At 37.2% G+C, this 24734-nt stretch overlaps 1 non-coding gene and 1 pseudogene across 1 annotated transcript; both read right to left on the reverse strand.

The window, feature by feature from the left end:
* LOC100957926 overlaps window positions 1–24734 on the reverse strand; it is a 46500-nt pseudogene that overhangs the window by 14402 nt on the left and 7364 nt on the right.
* Window positions 18472–18578, reverse strand: LOC111722712. Its single transcript, XR_002771414.1, has one exon. It is a non-coding gene; the product is annotated as a U6 spliceosomal RNA (small nuclear RNA).

The raw sequence follows: 24734 nt of genomic DNA on the forward strand, positions 1-24734 counted from the left end.
TAAAAAGGTTTAAATTAATTTCATAATAGGTGTGTGTACATTTTTCTTCCATTCCTGTGATACTTTGCTAAGAAGAACATTTTCCAGCTCTATCCATGTGAACATGAAGGACGCAAAGTCTCCATCTTTCTTTATGGCTGCATAGTATTCCATGGTGTACATATAAGATTTATTGTTTTGAAAAAATTAATAAAATAGATAACATCTGGCCAGAGTAACTAGAAACAGGAAAGCAAAATCTCTAATCATTTCAGTCAGAAACAATAAACAAGAAATAACAACAGATTCCACAGAGATAAAAGAGATTATCTCTGAGTACTACAAGAAACTGTATGCCTAGAAATTGTACAATGTGGAGGAAACGGATCAATATTTGGAATCATGTCCTCTCCCTAGACTTAGCCAGGAAGAAACGGAGCTCCTGAAAAGACCAATTTCAAGCACTGAAATTGAACAACAAAAAATCTCCCAACAAAAAAATGTCATCCATACTGCAGAAATTATTCCAAAAGAAATGAAAAAGAAGGATTCTTTCCCAACATGTTCTATGAAGCAAACATTACCCTGATACCAAAACCAATAAAAGATCCAACTAAAAAAGAATATTTCAGACCAATTTCACTAATGAATATAGGTGCAAAAATTCTCAATAAAATCCTAGCCAATAGATTACAGCTACACATTAAAAAAAAAATCATTAATTGGGCAGTGCCTGTGGCTCAGTGAGAGGGAGCCAGTTCCATATATGGGAGGCGGCAGGTTCAAACCCAGTCCTAGCCAAAAACTGCAAAAAAAAAAGAAAGAAAGAAAAAGAGTTCAAAAAAAAATCATTAATCACAATCATGTAGGATTCATCCCAGGGATGCAAGCCTGGTTCAAAATATGCAGATCCATAAGTGTAATTCACCATATCAAGAGAAGCAAAAACAATGACCATATGATCCTTTGAATAGAGACAGAAAAAGCATTCAATAAAATTCAACATCTTTTTCTAATTAGAACACTTAAAAATATAGGCTTAGGTGGCACATTTCTTAAACAGATTGAAGCCATCTATGACAAACCCACAGCTAATATTATACTGAATGTAGCAAAACCAAAAACTTTTCCACTTAGAACAGGAACAAACACAAGGTTGTCCTCTACCACCACTACTATTCAACATAGTGTTGGAAGTTCTAGCCAATACAATCAGGCAAGAGAAAGCAATAAAGAGCATCCAAATGGGAGCAGAAAAGGTCAAACTCTCCCTCTTTGCCAATCTTATACTAAGAGAACCCCAACGACTCAACCACAAGACTCATGGAAGTGATCAAAAAATCCAGTAAGGTCTCAGGATATAAAATTAATCTCCACAAATCAGTAGCCTTTGTATATACCAATAACAGCCAAGATGAGAAGCTAATGAAGGGCACAATTACCTTCACAGTAGCCTCGGGAAAAATGAAATATCTAGGAATATATCTCACAAAAGAGGTGAAGGACCTCTATAAAGAAACTTACAAAACTCTAAGAAAAGAAATAGCAGAGGATATTAACAAATGGAAGGTTATACCCTGCTCTTGGCTGGAGAGAAACAACATTGTTAAAATGTCTATACTTCCCAAAGCATTCTACAGATTTGATGCAATTGCCATTAAAATACCATCATCATACTTTCAAGATTTGGAAAAAAAGAATTCTTCATTTTGTATGGAACCAGAAAAAAAAAAAAACTGTATAGCCAAAGCAATTCTTAGTAATAAAAACAAAGCCAGGGCATATCGCTACCAGACTTTCAGCTGTAGAGATCAAACACTAGGGGAAAGAATCCCTATTCAATAAATGGTGATGGGAGAACTGGATAATGACATGTAAAAGACTGAAACTGGGGCCGACCTCTCATCACTTACGAAAATTGATTCAAGATAGATAAAAGATCTAAATTGAAGGCATGCAACAATAAAAATCCTCAAAGAAAGTGTGGGGAAAACCCCTGAAGATATCAACCTGGGGAAAGATTTTATGAAGAGAACTTCTGTGGCAATTGCCACAATACCAGTAATAAACAAATGGGACTTAATTAAACTGAAAAGCTTCTATAAGGCTAAGGAAACAACAACCAAAGCAAACAGACAACATTCAGAGTGGGAAAAGACATTTGCATATTATGAATTGCACAAAACCATGATTACTGGAATCTATAGACAACACAAATTAATCAACAAGAAAAGACCCAACAATCCTATATATCACAGGGCTAGGGACATGAATAGAACTTTTCAAAAGACAGATTAATGGCTAACAAACACATGAAAAAATGCTCATCATCCCTGTTTATCAGAGAAATGCAAATCAAACCCACCATGAGATATCACCTAATCCCAGAATGGCCCATATCACAAAGTCTCAAACCTGTTGATGCTGGTGTGGATGTGGAGATAAGGGAATACTTTTACACTGCTGCCGGGACTGCTAACTAATACAACCTTTTGGAAGGAACTATGGAGAATCCTCAAAGAACACAAATTAGATCTCCCATTTGATCCTGCAATCCCATTCCTGGCCATCAACTCAGAAGAAAAAAAAAAATCCTTTTATCATAAGGAGATTTGCACTATACTGTTTATCACAGCTCAATTTAAAATCACAAAATGTGGAAACAACCTAAATGCCCACCAACCCAGGAATGGATTAGCAAGCTGTGGTACATGTATACCATGGAATGCTACTTAAGCATAAAAAAAATGGAGACTTTATATCCTCTGTATTAACCTGGATAGAGGTGGAAAACATTCTTCTTAGTAAAGCATCACAAGAATGAGGAAACAAGAATCCAATGTATTTAATTTTAATATGAAGGCAATACATGCTCTAATACAAGGGGTATGGTAGGAGAATGGGGTAGCAGGGAGAGGCAAGAATCCAATGTATTTAATTTTAATATGAAGGCAATACATGCTCTAATACAAGGTGTATGGGAGGAGAATGGGGGCACAGTGTGTGGCACACCTCTTAGGGGCAGAACACAAGTATAAGAGGGACTTTATCTAATAAATGCAATCAGTGTAACCTAATTCCTTGTTTACCCTTAATGAATGCCAAACAATAAAAAAATGCACATTTTGTGTATGCTTTACAATTTGTTAAAAATGAAGACTGATACATTGTTACAAAGTATTCCTTTGGAATCATACTTGAATATAACAGTAGAATTAATAGTCATACTAGTGGTGGGCTAGTATGCTGCAGAAAGAAACTCTTACTTCCTTTGTTTATAAAATGTAAACAAGAACAAGATCTATCAAAATTTGATACCTGCAAGGAACTACTATTTACAATAATCATAATCCTAAACAACCCTACCATACTGACAGAAAAGGCTATCATTTGCAGAATCAGTATCACATGAGGATAGTGTCAAACTTAAAAGGATACATTTCAGAAATGGATGAGGAGCACTGAGAATACAGCACTCCCTCCTTATCTGTTACTTGTGTGGGGAAAAAACTCACTCAACCAGTTTTTTCTTTTTTTCACACCACCACAACACTAATCAACACAGAAGACTTATATGACCTACGTGTGGGGATTATTTTTCACTCCAACAAACCAACCATCAATTCTTCAGTAGGCAACAGCTGGGTGTCCTCCATTTCAATCCCAGAACCATCTCCTTGATGACAGCATCAGACCCCACAGGGCTCATCTGTAGTCTGCCCCTCCCCACATCAGAACTTCTGACCAACAGGCTTCAAGCTGGGGTTCCCACAACCTCATCCGAGAGTTCAATAAATTTAGTAGAATGCTTCATAGAACTCAGGGAGACACTTCTGCCAGCTGGTTAATTATGATGGAGATTATGAAGGATACAGATGGTGAGGGACATAGGGAAAGATTTGGGGGAAAGATGCAGAGCTTCCAGGCCCTCCCAATGGCACCATCTAGGATTCCAAACCTCCTAGGAAATTCCACATATTCAGCTATCTGGGAGCTCTCTGAACCCTGTCCTTTTGGGGTTTTATGAAAGCTTCATTACTTGGTGTCCCTGACTAAAGGACTGGCCATTGGTGTTCAAACAAACCTCCAGTCTCTCTCTCCTCCCTGAAGGTTGGGGAGTGGGTCTAGAAGTCCCAACCTTCTAATCCTACCATGGTCTTTCTGGTGACCAGGCCTCATCCTGAAGCTTCCTAGGAGCTGCTGGCCATTAGGCCATCATAACCACACACAAAGATATCTCCTTTGGAGACCCTAAGTATTTTAGAAGTTCTATGCCAGCAAATGGGGTACAAGACCAAATATCACATCCTTGGCTTTGTTTTCTGTGGTTTCAGTCACACATATGGTCAAAAATAGTGTCAAAGTCTTAAACTGAAAACTCCAGAAATAAACAATTTATAAGTTTTAAATTGTGTACTCTTCTGAGTTGTGTGATAAAATATCTCAAACCATTTGGCTCCATTTTACCCAGGATGTCAATCATCCTTCTTCTGGTATAGCCACACTGTCTGTGCTGTAACCCCAATTCTCCCTTAGTCATTGATATGCTCTGTCTGCCCTCACATACAGCCCTCAGCTTGGTGATCCAGGATCACTGGAAGGAGATGATCTCCTCCTTCTGATATGTAGTTGAAATGTCAACAGCAGCCAAAACTGCATCACAGTGTTTGCCTCACCCACCTCCCTCATCCAGTCATGTAGACATTGTATCTCCTCATGTCATCACAAGGAGAAGTAGTGTGAGGAGAGTACGATAAATTATTTTGAGAAATGACATTCACATCACTTACATTATACTACATAATGTTATAATGGTTCTATTTATTTTTAGTTATTGTAGTTGATGTCTTACTGTGCCTAATTTATAAACTTTATCATAGATATGTGTATATAGGAGAAAACATTTGCATGGCAGACTACAGACAGCCTAAGAATGTACCACTCCCAGGGAAAGTGGAGTTGCAGGTAGCTGCCTTCATAGGGATCACTTGTCTCTGAAGCTGCATTGTGAAATCACAGGGAAGGAACATGATACACTCAGTGTGGGGGGAAGAAGTGATGGGTGATTCATATAAGAAGATTAGAGAATGTGAGGGGAACAGTAGGAGATTAGATTATGAAAGGACCATGTCAGCACATCATGGCCTGAACTGCAGGCTGGTACCCAGCATCCTCACAGCACTCTAATCTGCACAGATAGGGTACAGCCTGGAGTCTGTGAAGAGCCAGTGTAATGGACAACAGGCACTGTGGGCAAGCACCCTGAACTCTCAGGTGCACCACACTGCTCTACACCAGGTCTACAGTGAGCAGGGGAGGGAGCAGACTGACTTGTGGCTTCCCTTTGAGTTCTCTATAGATCCTAGTTATCAAGCTTTGATGTGATTCAGAAAATGTAATTCTTTCCCATTGTGTAGGTTGTCTATTTGCTTTGGTGGTTGTCTCCTTAGCTGTACATAAGCTTTTCAATTTAAGTGCCATTTCTTTATTTTTGTTGTTGTTGCAGAAATTCTTCTGGTTCCATACAAAACAAATAATTATTTTTCTAAGTCTTTAAAGTATGACGTTGGTATTTTAAAAGGGATGGCATTGAATCTGTTGATTGCTTTGGGATGTATAGACATTTTAACAATGTTGATTCTTCCTAGCCATGAACATGGTATGTTCTTCCATTTGTTAATATCCTCTGCTATTTCATAGTTTTCTTTATAGAGGTCCTTCACCTCTTTTGTTAGATATATTCCTAGGTATTTCATTTTCTTTGCAGTGATGGTGAAAGGAGTTGTGTCCTTAATTAGCCTTGCATCTTGGCTGTTATTGGCATATACAAAGGCTACTGACTTGGGGACATTGGTTTTATATCCTGAGACATTACTGTATTTTTTGATCACTTCCAGGAGTCTTGTGGCTGAGTCTTTGGGGTTCTCTAAGTATAAGATCATGTCTTCAGCAAAGAGGGAGAGTTTGACATCCTGTGCTCCCATTTGGATGTCCTTTATTTCCTTCTCTTGCCTGATTGCATTGGCTATCACTTCTAGCACTATGCTGAATAGTAGTGGCAATACCTGGTAACCCCTCTTTATTCACCTGAAAAGTTCTTATTCTGCCCTCATGCCCAGTTTAAATGTCAGGCTATTAATTTGTGATCATTCTGTCTTTTGATTTAGGCATTTAAGGTTATTGATTTCTTCCCCAAAAAAACTATTGCTGAGTCCCATAGATTATAATAGCTTCTGTCCCCTTGTATTTTCCTTATTTCACAATTCTTTATTTTTAAAGCAAGTCACAACACCAAGCTTTGGGTGCATTCTGCTAGTGCACAACCTCCAAATGCTGGCTCAGCAGCTGAAGGGCACTCTTTCATAGCATGTCTGAAAAGGGAACAATAATCCATATCAAACAAATATTCAAATATTTTCTATAGGAACACAGATAAAGGTAACCCCATCTCCTAATCATCCAGATTGCTTCATCTGTGCCAACCCTATTTTTATAAAAACATTTCAAAATTAGCAGTAATTCAGTTAAGTGGACCCAAAACTCCCTAATGCCAGCTAAACTCACAGTTAACAGCTACAGAATGATGTCTGCACATTAATAATGGCTGAAGCACATACTTCTGGGTGACCTTTCATTTCACTTTCCCAAGTACAAGACACAGGCAGAATGCTGACATCCCTCTGTTCTACTTCGGGTAGGATGTCAGGGTTCTGGATTTGTTGAGTTGCCATGTCAGTCCTGACATCACATAGTAGAGAGTCAACTTCTGGGATCCATGAAAATCAAAGCATCAGCTACAGCGTAAGCAGTCAGACACCCATATGCATTTCAAGCAGGTCACAGTGCTCAAGAGTCTGATTAAGGCCATTACATATTCATCCCCAGAAGTAGCTGGATGAATGCTACTTCTCATCTGATTTAGGACTCTTGTGCAGAAGAGACTTTGCATGCACATAATCATTAGGATGCTACCAAACGACCCCTACACTCCATTGTTCACATAACACAGACTTATTCACTGCACTCATCATCATCATTGTCATCGGAGCCTATCTGTTCCTTTAACGTGACTTTTTTTTTTTTTTGCAACAATATTAACTGCAAGCATGAAAGCTCATGCAACATAATATCTGCCTGGATCAGCTATGATTCTCACTCCAGAGTCTGGTACAAAACATTTGTCCAACGCTGGGCTGATTACACTAATGATCTCTTCCAATTTCAGCTTTGCATCCTCAGATCCAGGAGCACCACCATCAATACTAAGCAGTACATGCCGAAACCAACCTCAGCTCCTATGTCAAAGACACAGCAGACTCCAGAGACCACCTGCATGAAGGACTCAGGATCATTACAGACACTTCCTACATGTAAGACGACATGATAGCATCAATATTTAGTGCTTTTACTTATTCCACAAGAAGTCTGCTGGTTTTGAGCAAGGCACCAAATTTGATAGAGTCAACAGACTGCCTTGGAATCATCAGTGGCAACCAGCAAAGCCAACTTTGGTTTTGGTTGTGTTTTGGCAACTTTCATCAGCTCGACCGTGCTATCAAAAGTCATCGTCTGGATTCCATTCTTGGCAGCACACTTAATTGGAGACACTTGTTTACAAGGATTTGCATAGATAATCCTCTCTAGAGGTACCTGACACTCTGCACCAACTGTATTTCAGTCATGCTAGCACAGTCAGATTCTGTTCCGATGCAAGAGAGGATCTTCATAATGGCTCTGCCGTCATGACATTTGACAGCATAAAAGGGAATGACAGAAGAAGATTCTCACTACTTTTGGTGTTTCCCCCAAATCCCAACACAGAAAGCATCCTTACCTTCAGAAGAAGAAATCTCATGAATTTTTTTGTCCAGAATGTCCTTGGCCATAAAACTTTGTGTTTTTAGAATCCCACAGTGTACATCCTAGGACCAAAATGGAAATGTTCTCAGAGCATCCAGGTACCACGGGTCAGCTCCATGGACAAGCCAGGGTGCTGCTGTCCCACATGGTCATCAGTGCCTGGCTCTCACCCATCAGAGATGCCACCCAAGATGGTGTTCAAGCAGCAGGCAAAAGGGCAGCTGGCAGTGGCTATGGGGACTGACCTATGTTCCCTTGTTTTTCAAATTACTTCTTGATTTCCATCATAATTTCATTCTTGACTCAATATTCATTCAGCAACAGGTTGTTTAATTTCTGTGACTTTGCAAAGGTTTGAGTATTTATCTAGTGATTCATTTCTAGTTTTATTCCACTGTGGTCTGAGAAGATGCATAGTAGGCTTTCATCTTTTTAACTTCTTGAGGCCTTTTTGTGGCTTAAGGCATGATCAATCTTAGAGAATATCACATGTGCTGCAGAGAAGAATGTCTTATTCAGTAGTTTTGAGGTAGAATCTTCTATAAATGTCTGTTAGGCCCATTTGATTTACAGTCTGCATGTATTTATACTCTGCTTTTATGATCTATCCATCTCTGACAGTGGGGTGTTGAAGTCCCCAGGAACCACAATCCTGCTACAGTTATTGTCCTACTCTCTGGCACCCATGGGGATTGTAGTTTCTGGTTACTTGAGAATTCCTTTTAAAAGTAGATCTAACTCTTTTTCTCATACCATACCATACCATACCATGTATTGGTTTGATATTAATATTCAAATACACTAGTTAAAAGCAAATTAAGACAAAGACAAACTTCACTTACTATAATACAGTTGTACTGTGTTATAAAACAGCTTTCTAAATGCAGTGTACAATTTTAGTTAAATGGAAGTCAAAACACTTTTCTACTTCACCAAGGTATTTTTTTAACTTTAAGTAACACACATTAACACCTAGACTTGTCACAAGGAACACATGGGAGCCACAGGAGTGATGTGCAAAGCCTCAGCTTACTGATAGCACAGCATACCAAGTTTAACTTCTGATTAGGTTTTCTGCCAGGTAACATGCTGGTTGCTCACATATGAGGGTTGCTTGAGTTCCAGATGAGGAGTTTTCTGTATTTATTTCTTTACTTAGCTATAATAAAATTTGCTTATTGATGTGGAAGCTGCAATGTGTGGCGCATACATGCAGTAGAACCTCCAAGGTCGACCAACTCCCTACATTGACCACCTCCTGAAGTTGAGCTGATTTTCATAGACTGAATATGTGCCACCATGTGTGTGTGTCATTTATAGTAGGCCTAGTTCTTGATGTTCTTTACTGAATGTTGACTAGTTTGTTACAGTCCCTTGGGTGTTCAGTTCAACTAACAGAGGTTCTATTGTATTCAGGATTGTTGTAACTTCTTATTGAAGTGCTCGCTTTACCATTATAAAATAACCATCTTGGCTTTCTTCACTTTTGTTACTTTAAAGTCAGTTATATTTGATATGAGAATGGCTATGCTTGCTCTCCTTTGGTTTCAATTTGTGTGGAATACTTTTCCCCACACTTTCACATTGTATCTGTATGTATCCTGGTGGCTCCAATATGTTTCCTGGAGAAAGTAGCTACTTGGATCATATTTCTTTATCCATTCAGCCAGACTACACCTTCTGAGAGGTGCATTTAAAGCATTCAATTGATATGTGGGATGCTCTTCTGTTCCTTGTGTTGGGTAATACCCTGTGCCTTTGTTTTCCCTTTCGTGCTATTGTTCTATAAGAGTTATGAGCTTTAGATTTTTTGGGTGATTTTACATCGGTGACTATCAATTGTGCTGATTCAAGTATAATGCAGTTTTGACAACTTCCTGCAAGGCAGGTCTGGTCATGACAAATTCCCCCTGAGCTTGTCTGGAAAAGCTTAATTTCTACATCAAATATGAAACTTAGATTTTCAAGATACAAGATTCTAGGCTGGTAGTTGTTCTCTTTATTTTATTTTTTCATTGTTTTAATTTTTTTATTAAGTCAAAGACACATAGATCATGAATACATTCATGCATATGTGGAGTACAATGTGCTGATTTTTTTATACAATCTGATGTGGCTAGATCAAACCAATCAACATAGCTTTCACCTCATTTACATCTATGTTCTACACTTGACAGATTTGACTTGTACCCTTGTCATATGCTCCATAGGTGTGGTCCCGCCTTTTACCCTCCCTCTGTCAAACCTCCTCACTTCCTTCCCTTCCCACTCTATTTCTCTCCTTCATCCTGGGCTACAGTTGTGTTCTATCTTTCATAAGAAAGTGTGAGTAAATGTAAGTAGATTTTATAGAAGTACTGAGTACATTGGATATTTTTCCCTCCATTCTTGAGACATTTTACTCAGGAGAATATGTTCCAGATCCCTCCATGTAAACATAAAAGAGGTAAAGGACTCATCTTTTTTTAAGGCTGCATACTATTACATGGTATACATATATCACAATTCATTAATCCATTCATGGGTTGATGGGCACTTGGGCTTCTTCCATGACTTGGTTATTATGAATGGAGCTGCAATGAATAATCTGGTGCAAACATCTTTTTTGAAAAGTGAATTTTGGTCTTTTGGATATACTCCTAGTAGAGGAATTGCAGGATCCAATAGCGGGTCAATTTTTAGATCCCTGAGTGTTCTCCAAACTTCTTTCCAAAAGGAACATATTAGCTTGCATTCCCACCAGCAGTGCAGAAGTGTTCCCTTTTCTCCACATCCAAGCCAACATCTGTAGATAGATGGAATTTTCTCCTTCATTTTGACTTTGGAATTTTGTTATGTGGGGCTACTCTTACTGGAGTTAGATGGTATCTCAAAGTGGTTTTGATTTCTATTTCTCTGATGATTAAAGAAGGGGAGCATTTTTTCATGTATCTGTAGATCATGCGCCTGTCTTCTTCGGAGAAGCTTCTGTTCAGGTCTCTTGCCCATAGTGAAATGGGATCACTTGTTCTTTTATTATCAATAAGTTTGAGTTTTCTGTGGATTCTAGTTATCAGAGCTTTGTCGAAAACATAACCTGCAAATATCCTGTCCCATACCAACAATAGTCAAGCTGAAAAAACAGTCATAGACTCTACTTCCTTTACAGTAGTGCCAAAGAAAATGAAATATCTGGGAGTGTACCTAACAAAGAATGTGAAAGATCTCTATAAAGAGAACTATGAAACTTTGAAAAAAGAAATAGTCGAAGATGTCAACAAATGGAAAAACAACCATGCTCATAGCTGGGAAGAATCAACATTGTTAAAATGTCCATTTGGATTGTAGCTTTCCTAAGATAGCTAACAATTAGTTTCATAATAGCATTGAGTACATTGAATACTTTTCCTTCCATTCTTGAGATACTTTGCTAAGGAGGACATTTTCCAGATCCATCCATGTGAAGAGAATGATATTATGGGGATCACGCCTATGATTTATCCTATTAGGGTACATGTGAATTTGTCTGAAGGTTGAATATAAATGTCTTAACACAACAATTATGAGAAGGACATGATGGCTATGTTAGCCAGTTGGATGAGAGTTTTCCAAACTGCATATGGAAGCAACACACTGTATCCTATGATAGAATTAATGTACACAATTATGATCTAATAAAAAAAATGTCCATACTACACAAAGCAATTTACAGATTTAATGCAATTCCTATTAAAGCACATCTGTCATGCTTTAAAGATCTGGAAAAACTAGTACTTCATTTTATATGGAATCAGAAAAACCTCAAATAGCCAAGACATTACTCAGAAATAAAAACAAATCAGGTGGAATCACATTACTAGACTTCAGATTATACTATAAACCTATAGTGATCAAAACAGCATGGTACTGGCACAAAAATAGAGGTAGATGCATAGAATAAAATTGAGAACCAAGAGATGAACCCAGGCACTTATCATCATTTGATCTTCAATAAGCCTATCAAAAACTTAAATTGGGGGAAAGACTCCGTATTTAATAAATGGTGCTGGGAGAATTAGCCGACAACTTATGGAAGACTGAAACTGGGCCAGCTAAACAACAATGACAACTGCAACAAAAAAATAGCTGGGCATTGTATCAGGTGCCTGTTGTCCCAGCTATTTTCGAGGCTGAGGCAAGAGAATCACTTAAGCCCAAGAATTAATTGGAGGTTCCTGCAGCTGTGACACCACTGCACTCTACCCAGGGTGACATAGAGAGACTCTGTCTCAAAAAAAAAAAAAAAATAGCTTGTGATACTATTTTTTTTAATGTTTGTCTTCCATAACATTAGAAAAATGCTTAGTACCTAAAAGACACTTGATAGTTATTTGTTAAATAGGCAAAGGAAAAAAGAGTATTTCCTTAACAATTCTGTTCATCAACCTCAGGAATTAAATAGGAAAGTATCGATTCTGAGCACCTTACAGGCCAAAACTATGTCTATTCCATTTGTTTTCTTTGAGATAGTGTCTCACTCTGTCACCATAAGTAGAGTGCCATGGCGTTATAGCTCACAGAAATCTCAAACTCTTGGGCTCAATCTATCCTCTTACCTCAGCCACCTGAGTAGCTGGAACTATAGGTAATCACCGCATCTCCCAGCTAGTTTTTCTATTTTCAGTAGATACGGAGTCTTGCTTTTGCTCAGTCTGGTCTTGAATTTCTGAGCTCAAGCATTCCACCTGCCTCAGGCTGCCAGAGTGCTAGCATTACAGGCATGAGCTATCGAGCCCAGTCTACTCCATCTTTTTCTTCTATAACTTGAGAAACCTGATACAGAAGTTCTTTCAGAAATATACACCATATTATAGTTCAGATTGTATAATTCATTTGATGTCACATTGAGGTAGCCTAATAGCACTTTTGTTACTGTGAAACATCTTTGTACTTTTATTATACATTGTTAGCTCTGAGTAGGGTATTTGGAATATTTATGAGGCAAAAACTCTAGCTAATGGTAACAGAGTATCTTCTTCTAACACAATTATGGTTACCATGACAATTACCTAGCACATAGAAGAACACACCTTATTATAACCAAGTAATTCAATTTCAATTTTTGGTTAATGAAGTCAATAATAATAAGATCTTATTGCTATAAGAATATATAACTTGTGCTTCTCAACAAGAGATTGCCCTTCTGACATTCCTACTCAGAAGGTATCATTAAGAAATACTCAGCATTAGTGTTAGCCTACACTGGATATGTTTTGTAGTTTTTATGACTATTTACTTATGGTACCACAAAGGTATTGTTCATTGTTGAGTTCCCAGGTTTAAAGGAAGTATGTTTTTAGAGACAGATAGCACTATGAAATACAGTTGACCATTAAACAACAGTGTGTTACCTGCAGGGTCCACTTATGTGCAGATTTTTCTTTCACCTCTGCCACCTGCAGACAGCAAAACCAATCTCTCCCCTCCCTTCTCCTCAACCTATTCCATGTGAAGACCAGGAAGATGAGGTCCTTTATGAAAATCCACTTCCACTTAATGAACAGTAAATAGACTTTTTATTCCTTTCTTTCTTCTTAATAATTTTTTTCCTCTAGCTTTAAGAATACAAGATTCTTTCTTTATTGTAAGAATATGGTAGATAACATACACAAAACTATGTGTAATTGATTGTTTCATTTACTAAGGTTCTCAGTCAACCATAGGCTATTAATAGTTTGTAGGGAGCCAAAAGTTATACAAAGGTGAGTAATCCCAGCACTTTGAAATGATGGGAGGATTGCTTGAGACCAGGAGTTTGAGACCAACCTGAACAAGAAAACAGGACTCCAACTCTATAAAAATTTTAAAAAGTAGCTGGGCACAATAGTATATGTCTATATCCCCAGCTACTCAGGAGGCTCAGGCAAGAGGACTACTGGAGCTCAGGAGCTGAAGTTGCAGTAAGCTATAACGATGCATCCCTGGCCAACAGAGGAAGACCCTGTCTCCTCCCAAAAATGTTATGTGCAGATGTTTGACTATAACCCCCACGTTTCTTGAGGGTAAACAGTAATTAATATTCTTTTACTGAACATAAATCCCCTATTATAAAAATTAAGTGGAGGATTCATTTTATTAACAGGTTCAACTCATTACAGTGAGATGACAGACAAAATTTTCAACATTCTAACTTGCACATCTTTTTTCTTATTTATATAAAAATCTCATATAAGATTTTAGGGGCCATAATGAATTAAACGAATTGTTTTCAGACAATATTGTTTTGGATTCTAAGTTATCTGCAACTGACTTCCTAAACAATTCTGAACTGTAGTCTTGGAAGGAATAAATGAAGAAAAAATACATAAAATTTACACTTTTTGGTAACTGCTCCTTTGTATTCAGAACTTCCCACTCTTACTGATAGGACAACCCAGAGTAATTCATTATCAGAAGTCTTACCTTCTGCAGGAGTTATAGGTTTAATGTTTTCCTTATATTCCAAAATTTTCTGTTTAATGCTAAGTATAAAGAATAAATAGAATTATAGTTTTAATACTGATATGAAATACATTTACCAAATATATTAAGTTATTAGAGTATTTCAGAAAATATAAGAGCTGATATCATAAAGTTATCCCATACAGATCAAATTTTTAACATCTACAAATTTCTTAAACACCTTCTAAAGAATGAAGGAAAAAAGTAAAGTGAAGTAGTCCTCATTACATTAACTAGAATAAGTTTGAAAAAATGAAAAACTTCCTGAACTCAGAATAAGTTCTACCTCTGTAATAAGTAGCTAATTGTTCATGGCCAAACTGCTTCTTTTAGGCTCAATATTTTTTTCTAAAAATAAGGATTTTATGACTTTCTTTAAGTAGGTTGCTATGATGATTTATTGAGATGAAATTTTTAAATGCTCAGAGGAACAGGAATACAATGAAATAATTTGTTCCTAAACTTTATTATTGAATATATCATAGAATCCCAAATAAAATACAATCTGTATTTTTCACAGGTCACAGTAGTCTTTTTTTTTTTTTTTTTTTTGAGACAGAGTCTCACTAAGTCACCTTGGGTAGAGTGCCATGGTGTCATAGCTCACAGCAACCTCAAACTCTTGGGCTTAAGCGATCTCTTGCCTCAGCCTCCCAAGTAGCTGGGACTACAGCACCCACCACAATGCCCAGCTATTTTTGTTGTTGTTGTTGTTGCAGTTGTCATTGTTTTAGCTGGCCCAGGTGGGTTCCAACTGGCCAGCCTCAGTGTATGTGGCTAGCACCCTACCCACTGAGCTACAGGTGCCGCTCCATAGGTTTTAATATTCTAATGTTCCATTTTCCAGTACATATTTATTAAGTACTACTTTTTTGGGTATTGGTTGTTTTCTATCCTGTGGCTTATAAATCAGGTTGACAGCACATGTAGTGAAAATAAGATGGAGTTAGTCAGGTTAGAGCTGAGATGACACAGATGGTCTAGCCTGTTATGTCCTATGTGACCTTTGCCTCATGTCTCCCACCCTTCTTGTTCTGTAAATATGGTTTTAACCTAAAATTGTATAACTTGAATAGTGTAAGTCAGTAGATTACAGAGATTAACTTCTGAATTGGAATGTTGTTATACGGATCATGGGTTATGTCAATTATTATTTGTTACAGATCATGGGTTATGGTGATTATTGTTATTTAAAGTAAGTATTAACTATTGCTGTCTAGTATAAGGGTTAGTATAATCCTTGTTTTTAACTTTTATTTATAAAACTGTGATTTTGAATATACCAAATCAAAAGAAGCAAAAATGAAGACTTGATCCTCTCAATACATGCAGAAAAAGCATTCAATAAAACCCAGCATCCTTTTCTAATTAGAACACTGAAGAATACAGGTATAGGTGGCACATTTCTTAAACTGATCAAAGCTGTCTATGACAAACCCACAGCTAGTACTATACTCAATGGAGCAAAACTGAAAGCTTTTCCACTTAGAACTAGAACCAGACAAGGTTGTCCTCTATCGGCATTACTAATTCAACATAGTGCTGGAAGATACAGCCAATACAATCAGGCAAGAGAAGGGAATAAAGAACATCCAAATGGGGGCACAGTAGGTCAAACTCTTCCTCTTTGCCAATGATATGATCTTAGACTTAGAGAACCCCAAAGACTCAATCACAAGACTCCGGGAAGTTATCAAAAAATACAATAAGGTCTCAGGATATAAAATTAATCTCCACAAATCAGTAGCCTTTATATACGCCAATAATAGCAGCCAAGATCAGAAGACAACCAGGGACACAATTCCCTTTACCATAGCTTCAAAGAAAATGAAATACTTAGGAATGTATCTAACAGAAGAGGTGAAGTACCTCTATAAACAAAATTATGAAACCCTAAGAAAAGAAATAGCAGAGGATATTAACAAATGGAAGAACATACCATGCCCATGGTTAGGAAGAATCAACATTGTTAAAATGTCTATACTTCCCAAAGCAATCTACAGATTCAATGCAATCCCCATTAAAATACCAACATCATACTTTCAAGACTTGGAAAAAATAATTCTTTGTTTTTTATGGAACCAGGAAAAATCCTGAGTAGCTAAGGCTATCCTTAGTAATAAAAACAAAGCTGGGGGAATCAGCCTACCATACATTAGGCTATACTACAATTCCATAGTCATCAAAACATCAGGGTACTGGCACAAAAAGGAGATATAAACATTTGGAACCAAATAGAAAACTAGGAAATGAAACTAACATCTTATGGCCACCTAATCTTTGATAAACCAAACAATAACATACACTGGAGGAAAGAATCCCTATTCAGTAAATGTTGCTGGGAGAACTGGATAAACGCATGTAAAAGACTGAAAACAGATCCACACCTTTCACTGCTAACTAAAATTTATTCAAGACAGATAAAAGATCTAAATCTAAGGCATAAAACAATAAAATTACTTGAAATACTGGAAAAACACTTGAAGGTATTGGCTTGGGAAAAGAATGTATGAAGAAGACTTCAGTGGCAATTGCAACAGCTGCAAAAATAAACAAATGGGACTTAAACTCAATAGCTTCTGTACAGCTAAGGGGACAACAACCAAAGCAAAGAGACAGTTGTCAGAATAGGAAAAGATACTTGCATACTATGAATTGGACAAAAGATTGATAACTAGGATCTACAGAGAACTCAAACTAAGCAACAGTAAAAGAGCCAACAATCCCTTCTATCAATGGCCCAGACAGATGAATAGAACCTTCTCTAAAGAAGACAGATGAATAAAAAAATAACAAATGAAAAAGTGCTCATCATCCCTAATTATTTGAGAAATGCAAATCAAAGCCACCCTGAGATATCATCTAACCCCAGTGAGAATGGCCCACATCACAAAGTCTCAAAGCTGCAGATGCTGGTGTGGATGTGGAGAGAAGGGAAGACTTTTATACTGGTGCTGGGACTGCAAACTAATACAACCTTTTGAAAGAAGTATGGAAAACCCTCAAAGAACTCAAACTAGACTTCCCATTTGATCCTCCCATTACTGGGCATCTACCTAGAAGAAAAAAAAGTCCTTTTACCATAAGGACACTTGTACTAGACTGTTCACAGCAGCTCAATTTACAATCACCAAAATGTAGAAACAGCCTAAATGCCCCCCAACCCAGGAATGGATTAACAAGCTATGGTAGATATATACCATGGAATACTGTGCAGCCAGTAAAAAAAATGGGCACTATACATCCTTTGTTCTAATTTGGATGGAGGTGGAACATATCCTTTTAGCAAAGCATCACACGAATGGAGAAGCAAAAATCCAATGTACTCAATTTTGATATGAGGACAATTGATGACCTAGTACATGTTGGGGTGTGGAGGAATGGGGAAGTGGAGAGAGGGAAGGAGGGGAAGGTCACAGTGTTTGGCACACCTCTTGGGGGAGGAACACATTTATAAGATGAACTTTGCTTGACAAATGCAATTAGCATAACCTGGTTCTTTGTACCCTCAATGAATCTCCAACAATAAAAAACTGTGATTTTGGAAATAGAAGAACAGAACAGTCTTGGAGAGGCTACTCTCACTCTTCTCCACAATTGCTGGCCATCTGACAAATAAAGTGTAGGGTACCTAACCTCATCTCTCCATACTGGCTGACAGTGATAGGTGGCCAAACTCTCTTCATCCAGTAACAAGGTCATCTCAGCTGTTAAATAGTTTTCAACAAAATTTATTTGTAAATACATTAGCTCACTAAATTAGATAACATAAATTAAATGTCCCCCATTATAATGGCAGAAAACTAATAGATGTCAAACCTGGTTTGGATTCCTACTATTCTCTCTACCTAGTCAGACTCTGAGCCAGCAGATCTTTGTTAGAATGGTATTTAATCTCCATGCTTATCTCCAATTGATGTGGAAGACAAAAAAATCCTTCTTTCATTTCCATGGAGGAGATCCAAGTTGACACTTTCTCATTTCTGAAATATACCAACAGCACATTGCACACAACATCCCAGGTGATATTCAGCTCCATTCTCATTTCATAGATCATCTTACACAAATATTTTTTTTGAGAATATCACAGTTTCAATATTACATGCTGCCCATTTTGCTTTGACTCATACTTTAGAGTTTGCCAAACAATTTAGTGAACTTCCAAGGACTGTGCAAAATATGGAATGTCCCAAGAAACTGCATGTGACCTTTGCACATGAGTCATGCTAGTCTTCTCTGTATTATTTCAATTTTATTATATGTGCTGCCAAAGCAAGCACAAAGTTCTACTTTTGTATGTAGGGATTTTTGTGGGGGAGGGCTTCAGTGAGTGTACAAAGAACCAGGTTACATTGATTGCTTGTGTCAGATAAAGACCTTCCAATAATAGTGTTCCACCCCGTAAAGGTGTACCACCACACCCACGTGACACCCCACCCCCTCCCTTTCTCTGTTTTCTCCATCCTCAACCCCCAAACCATATGCTAGGTCATTAATTGTTCTCATATCAGAATTGAGTACATAGGATTCATGCTTCTCCATTCTTGTGATGCTCTGCTAAGAATAATGTGTTCCACTTCCATCCAGTTTAATACAAAAGATGTAAATTCTCCATATTTTTTAATGGTTAAATAGTATATTCTGTGGTATACATATACCACAGCTTGTTAATCCATTCCTGGGTTGGTGGGCATTTAGGCTGTTTCCACATTTTAACAATTGTAAATTCAGCTGTGATAAACAGTCTAGTGCAAGTGTTCTTATAGTAAACAACTTCTTTTTCCTTCTAGGTAGATGCACAGTAATGGAATGGCAGGATCAAATGGGAGGGGTAGATTGAGTTCTTTCAGGTTTCTCCATACTTCCTTCCAAAATGGTTGTACTAGTTTGCAGTCCCACCAACATTGCAAAAGTGTTCTCTTCTCTCCACACCCATGCCAGCATCTGTCGTTTTGAGACTTTATAAGGTGGGCCATTCTCACTGGGGTTAGGTGACATCTCAGGGTGGTTTTGATTTGAATTTGTCTAATAATTAGGGATTATGAGCATTTTTTTCATATGTTTGTTAGCCATTCATCTGTCTTCTTTAAAGAAGTTCTATTCATCTCTCTTGCCCTGTTATAAAGGATTTTTGGTTCTTTTTGTGTTTATTAATGTGAGTTCTCTGTAGATCCTAGTTATTAAGCTTTTATCTGATTCAGAATATGCAAATATCCTTTCTTACTGTGTAGGTTGTCTATTTGCTTTGGTATTGATTTGTCATAGAAATCCAACTAACCTGTTCCGATTCAGAGGTTTACAACCAGTAGCTTCTTAGAATTTGACATAGCATTTGAAAACATTTTTAAATTTTGAGGTAGAGGACCAAATAGATTGAAAGATTTTCATAATTATGGAGGACAGATCATTTGAGGGCCAAGGGAAAGTTGGTGTCCAATACTAGAGAAGGATATGGAATCTTTCACAGCCTAAGAAAAGGTGCTGCACAGGTTATAAGTAGGCCTCAGGGCATAGATCTGGTAACAAAGAAGAAACCGAACTCCTATCTTTTCCTGCAACATTATTTGGAAATTTCTGACAGTTTAGAACAATCTCAACTACTATTTTCTGGAGAAAAGGACTTTAAAGGACAATTTACAAATGATTAGGCTAAGTCTAAACTAAAATGTGGGCTCCACATAAGCTCCATGCAAGTATGGGGGAGGGATCTCTTTGCTCACCTTGTGTCTGTGTGGCTAAAGGTGGGAGGCCTAGCTGCCACAGCAGGATGCTGGGGCTTTTAGGAACAATGACCAAGCATATAAGCGTAGGTATGTGAACTAAAAAAAGTGTTTCTTTGAAGTTTAAGTGTGGTTGACCATGGAGACTGAGGCATCTGAATCAGCAAAGACTTCCTGGTAGCAAAGGTCCATAATTACCAGACTGCAGGAGCAGTTTCTATGGCAACAATGCAGCAACACAATCAAGGGAAACAGAATGATTACAAAGTCCTTCTTCTCCCCTTTCTGCCTTATAAAAGAGGATCACCTTTCTTGCACTTTAAAAGCCTTTAAGTTCCTGAAATTTCAAGGAGGAGGGTCTACAGCATACATTTCAAGACCCAGATAACTACTCAGAAAAAGCAGAGTTGTGACACTGTTTTTATCCCATGTATAGAGGCTATCCTTCCAATAAAATGAACAAAATTGAAATCCCTAAGGTTAAAGGTCTTAAAAGTCTTAAGAATCCTACACTCACTGCTGTTTGCAACTACTCTGTGCTTTTGCTTTTCCTCCAGCTATCTCGCTGACATTCTAAAAGTATCTGAACCAAACCATGAAATTTCACCTGATGTACAAGTTGCAGTAGTAATTATTTTACACCTCAATTTAGCATTATCTACTCTTTTTTTTTTTTTTTTTGAGACAAGAGTCTCACTTTGTCACCCTGAGTAGAGTGTCATGGCATCACAGCTCACAGCAATCTCAAACTCTAAGGCTTAAGCAATTCTCTTGCCTGAGCCTCCCGAGTAGCTAGGACTACAGGTGCCTGCCACAATGCCCAGATATTTTTTTGTTGCAATTGTTAATTGTTGATTTAGCAGGCCCATGCCCAGTTTGAACCCGCTACCCTCAAGGCATGTGGCCAGCACCTTAACCACTGTGCTACGGGTGCCACCCATCATTTACTGGTCTTTTAATGTCTATGCTTACCTTTCAGAGTCGGGAGCGAGAAAATTATCAGTAGTCCGCCCAAATAAATCTTCAGCAAAGACATTAATATTCTGCTCCAAAAGAAGATCCGAATTACAAAGTACAGCAGGCATGAGGGCTGTTCTAAAAGAAGAAAGATAACCCAAACTTATGAACTTGAAAAAAGTTATTTAGAGCACTAATTGGATAAACTTTACTGATTCAATAGCCCGCCTGTCAGTGCAGAATGTTCTTACAGACACAAACATCTTAGTTTAAGGAATAGTTTATCCAGTTAAAGCTTTCTTCCCTCTGCCAAGGCTGATTAAAAATAAAACATCAAACTACACTAGAAGTGAAAATGGAGAAAAGCTGATGAAGCCACAGGATCTGGTAATAGCAATTAGTAGTCACTTAAGGATAATCTAACATCAATATTCTTCAAAGAAAACAACTTAAAACAAAGACTCACTGAGTCATTCAAAAGTCAAAATGAATCCCAGATCCTAATTATGGGAAACAGAACATTCTAAAGGAAAACTATATAGGCAACAGAGGTTGAAAAATCCTATGAAACAGTGAAGAAGTTCATATTAAGTCATAAAGTAAAAACTACAAGTTTAAGTCCATATTTATAAAACTAACTAAAGACTATCAGCTAATTTATCACCAAAACACCAAATTACAAACAAGTATCAGTCAATATTGAAAGAAAAGCTAAATCCTTCTGTATACTGTCCTTCATATTGCCCAGTCAAAATAACTGCTTTTCTGTCTAACTGAAGATCTGTGTTGATATTTTTCACTATACCCCAATAATTATGAGGTAAAGTTATTGTTCATTTAACATTTCTGAGGAGAGATACAATTGCCACTCTAGAACAGCACTCAGGTTTTTTAAAAAGAACTAATTACTATACCTCTTACATCCATCAACTAGATGTATATTTGCCTTATTCTTAATTAAAAGTTCCGCCACATCTGAATGGGTTTCCTTCAGGGCAAGGAAGAGTGGTGTGGTGTCTTTCTGCAATACAGCAAACACAATTAATACAATACTTGACAAAATTATGCATTTTTCAACTGAAGTGGAAAACCTTATATAAGGTCCTAAACTTGTACACATAATATAGAAAATAAAAAGTAGCCCCTTCCTTCTCAGTACTGTGCTTTCCAATGTGCCGCTCCTTCCCTTGGAAACACCTCTCATCTGCCTCATCACGTCAACTCAGGTTACCTCAAAAACTCAGTTGAGACATTTATTTTTCCAAGAATCTTTGCTTCTATCACAGCATTTACCATGGTATATTGTAATTATTTTATTGTTTCCCTTATAAACCAAGTGCTTCTTGTCGGCAGAGGCAGTATCTATTATTATTAATATCTCTAGCTCTATGTCCCCCCTACCCTAAGATATAATAGTAAACATTTCCAGTATTTTTATTGAGTTCATGATCTAAATTATTACCCCTAAATCAACATTTCTTACACTGGATTTCAAAGACTACTTACAAGAAGTATGTACTCCAACACAAAATTTCCATGATCATCTATGCATAAGAAATATTACCAAACTTTGCGTTATATGTCCAATATTAAAGCAGTCTCTTGAATTTGCTTAAACTCTCTTTGGCAATACATTTTTGGGGCAAACACTAACATTTGAGAAATTAGAGTTTCTATGATACAAGTTTGAAAGCTTTCCAACAAAGGGGGAGGATTTCACCAGGTGATACCAACTCATAGGACTCTCTTCTATCGATGGTGACAAGACTCCAGATGCCAATTCATCTCTCACTCCTCTCAAATGGCTTGCTTATTATTAAATGGCCCATGGGATGTCTCCTGTTACAAGATTATCAATTTTTTACTTGGGAGGCTGAGGCAAGAGAATTGCTTAAGCCCATGAGTTTGAGGTTGCTGTGAGCTGTGACACCACAACACTCTACCAAGGGCAAAATAGTGAGACTCTGTCTCAAAAAAAAAAAAAAAAGATTATCAATTTTTATCTCAGCTCTTAGAAAGGTAACTAAGAAATTTTATTCTCGATAAAAATGGTATTTGGAAACCTAACGCATATTTACCTTTCTAATCCACTTTTTCTGGTTTCTCTTTAAATTATGTCTATTTTAGGCAAAATATAAAGCAGAAATATAATGGTTTCTTAATAAAGTTCTAATATTGACCTACATGAATTATTTGCACCCTAAGTAAAGGCTAAATCATTTGCATTTTTAAGGGATGGCACTGAAGGGAAACACAAGCCATCTGCAATATGCATAATCTACCCAACTACAACCATGATTAACCTAAAGAGGCTTATAGGTGTTCTAATAGGAAGACAGTTATTTGGTAGATGGAAAGACAAAGAGTTTTTAAAAGCCATTTTCTAAGTTCTAAGATCTGACCCCATAACTAAGGGACTCATACAAAATATAGGTTACATACAATAGACAAATATAATCTCTCGGGAAAACTTTGAAAGTTTTATCAACATATACTATAAAATAGGAGTCATACCTTCAAATACTTGTGGAGGCACAGAATGTGACCAGAGTAGGTAAGTACCTAGGTGGGTGCAGTAGCAAACTGGAAAGCCTATGCCTCCTGTCAAGGGCCAACCTCAGTACAGCATACCAAACAGTAAGATGGGCTTAAGGGACACCTAGAGATTCCTCAAGAGAAGGCTGACACAAACTTTGATGATTCCTTAAGTGAAGCCTGAAATCCAGATATTTGTCTGTTTCCTCGTATATGTTGGTTAAATATATGGAAGGATACTAAACCTACCTGTGGATCATAATTAAACTATAATATAGTGTGTTTTTATCATAGTTATACATGTGTTTCCAAATGGTTGTGAATGAAGCAAGTATTTGCATGTAAAATCTTGCCTTTCTTTAGCACCATATGTTCTACAAAAAAGAAAAAAAGATCAGGCCCCTATATGGATAAAAAATTGATATTAAAAATTCATAATATCCACTTTGAACGTATTCCAATATATATTCCGTTACAGTCTATTTGTATTAATACTGAATTTTCCCAGATTATTAACCAAATGGATAACTACTTCCTAGGACTATTGAAACTGAATTATTAAAAAAGTTACTATATATTCTTACTAACTTCATGGTTTTCAGTGTTTCAGACTGCCATCCTGATTATGCTGAAGCTCTGTGAACGTAACAGATGTGTTAAGATAGTTCATATTACAGTTTAACTAAAAAAAAAAGTAAAGGATTTACTACTATTCTGATTGAGAAAATTCTACTTATAAAAAACATTTGTTGACTTAATCATCTGAATGATAACAAAGAGGAAATACTAAAATGGCCAGTTTGTACTTATTGAAAGACTACACACAAGTCAATTTCTAAAATCCCTCTCAATAACAGTAAATGATTGATGGTTGAAAGGGAAAAGAAGTTGCTCTGTAAGCTAACGGATATTGCCAGTAATATTCCTTTTACCTTCTGATGCACTAAAAGACATCATAAACATCAGTCTAATATTACTGGAAAGCAGAGATTTGAAGGAGAAGTAGTGCCTCTAGAAGTTTCTTATGTTTTTGGTATATGTGAATTCATAATTATACTTAAGTACTCAGTGTATCAGAAACTTGAAGAAATTGTGTTGTTAGAGACAGTGTCAGAGACAGTGTTAAGAACTCCTGGGATTGGCTCAGTGCCCTAGCTGCTCAGCTGTAGCTCAGCAGCTAGGGCACTGGCCATTTACACCTAAGCTGATAGGCCTGACAAACAA

This window comes from Otolemur garnettii, unplaced genomic scaffold, assembly GCF_000181295.1.
Source record: "Otolemur garnettii isolate 467f Iridium unplaced genomic scaffold, OtoGar3 scaffold00326, whole genome shotgun sequence".
In the NCBI taxonomy this organism is placed as follows: domain Eukaryota; kingdom Metazoa; phylum Chordata; class Mammalia; order Primates; family Galagidae; genus Otolemur; species Otolemur garnettii.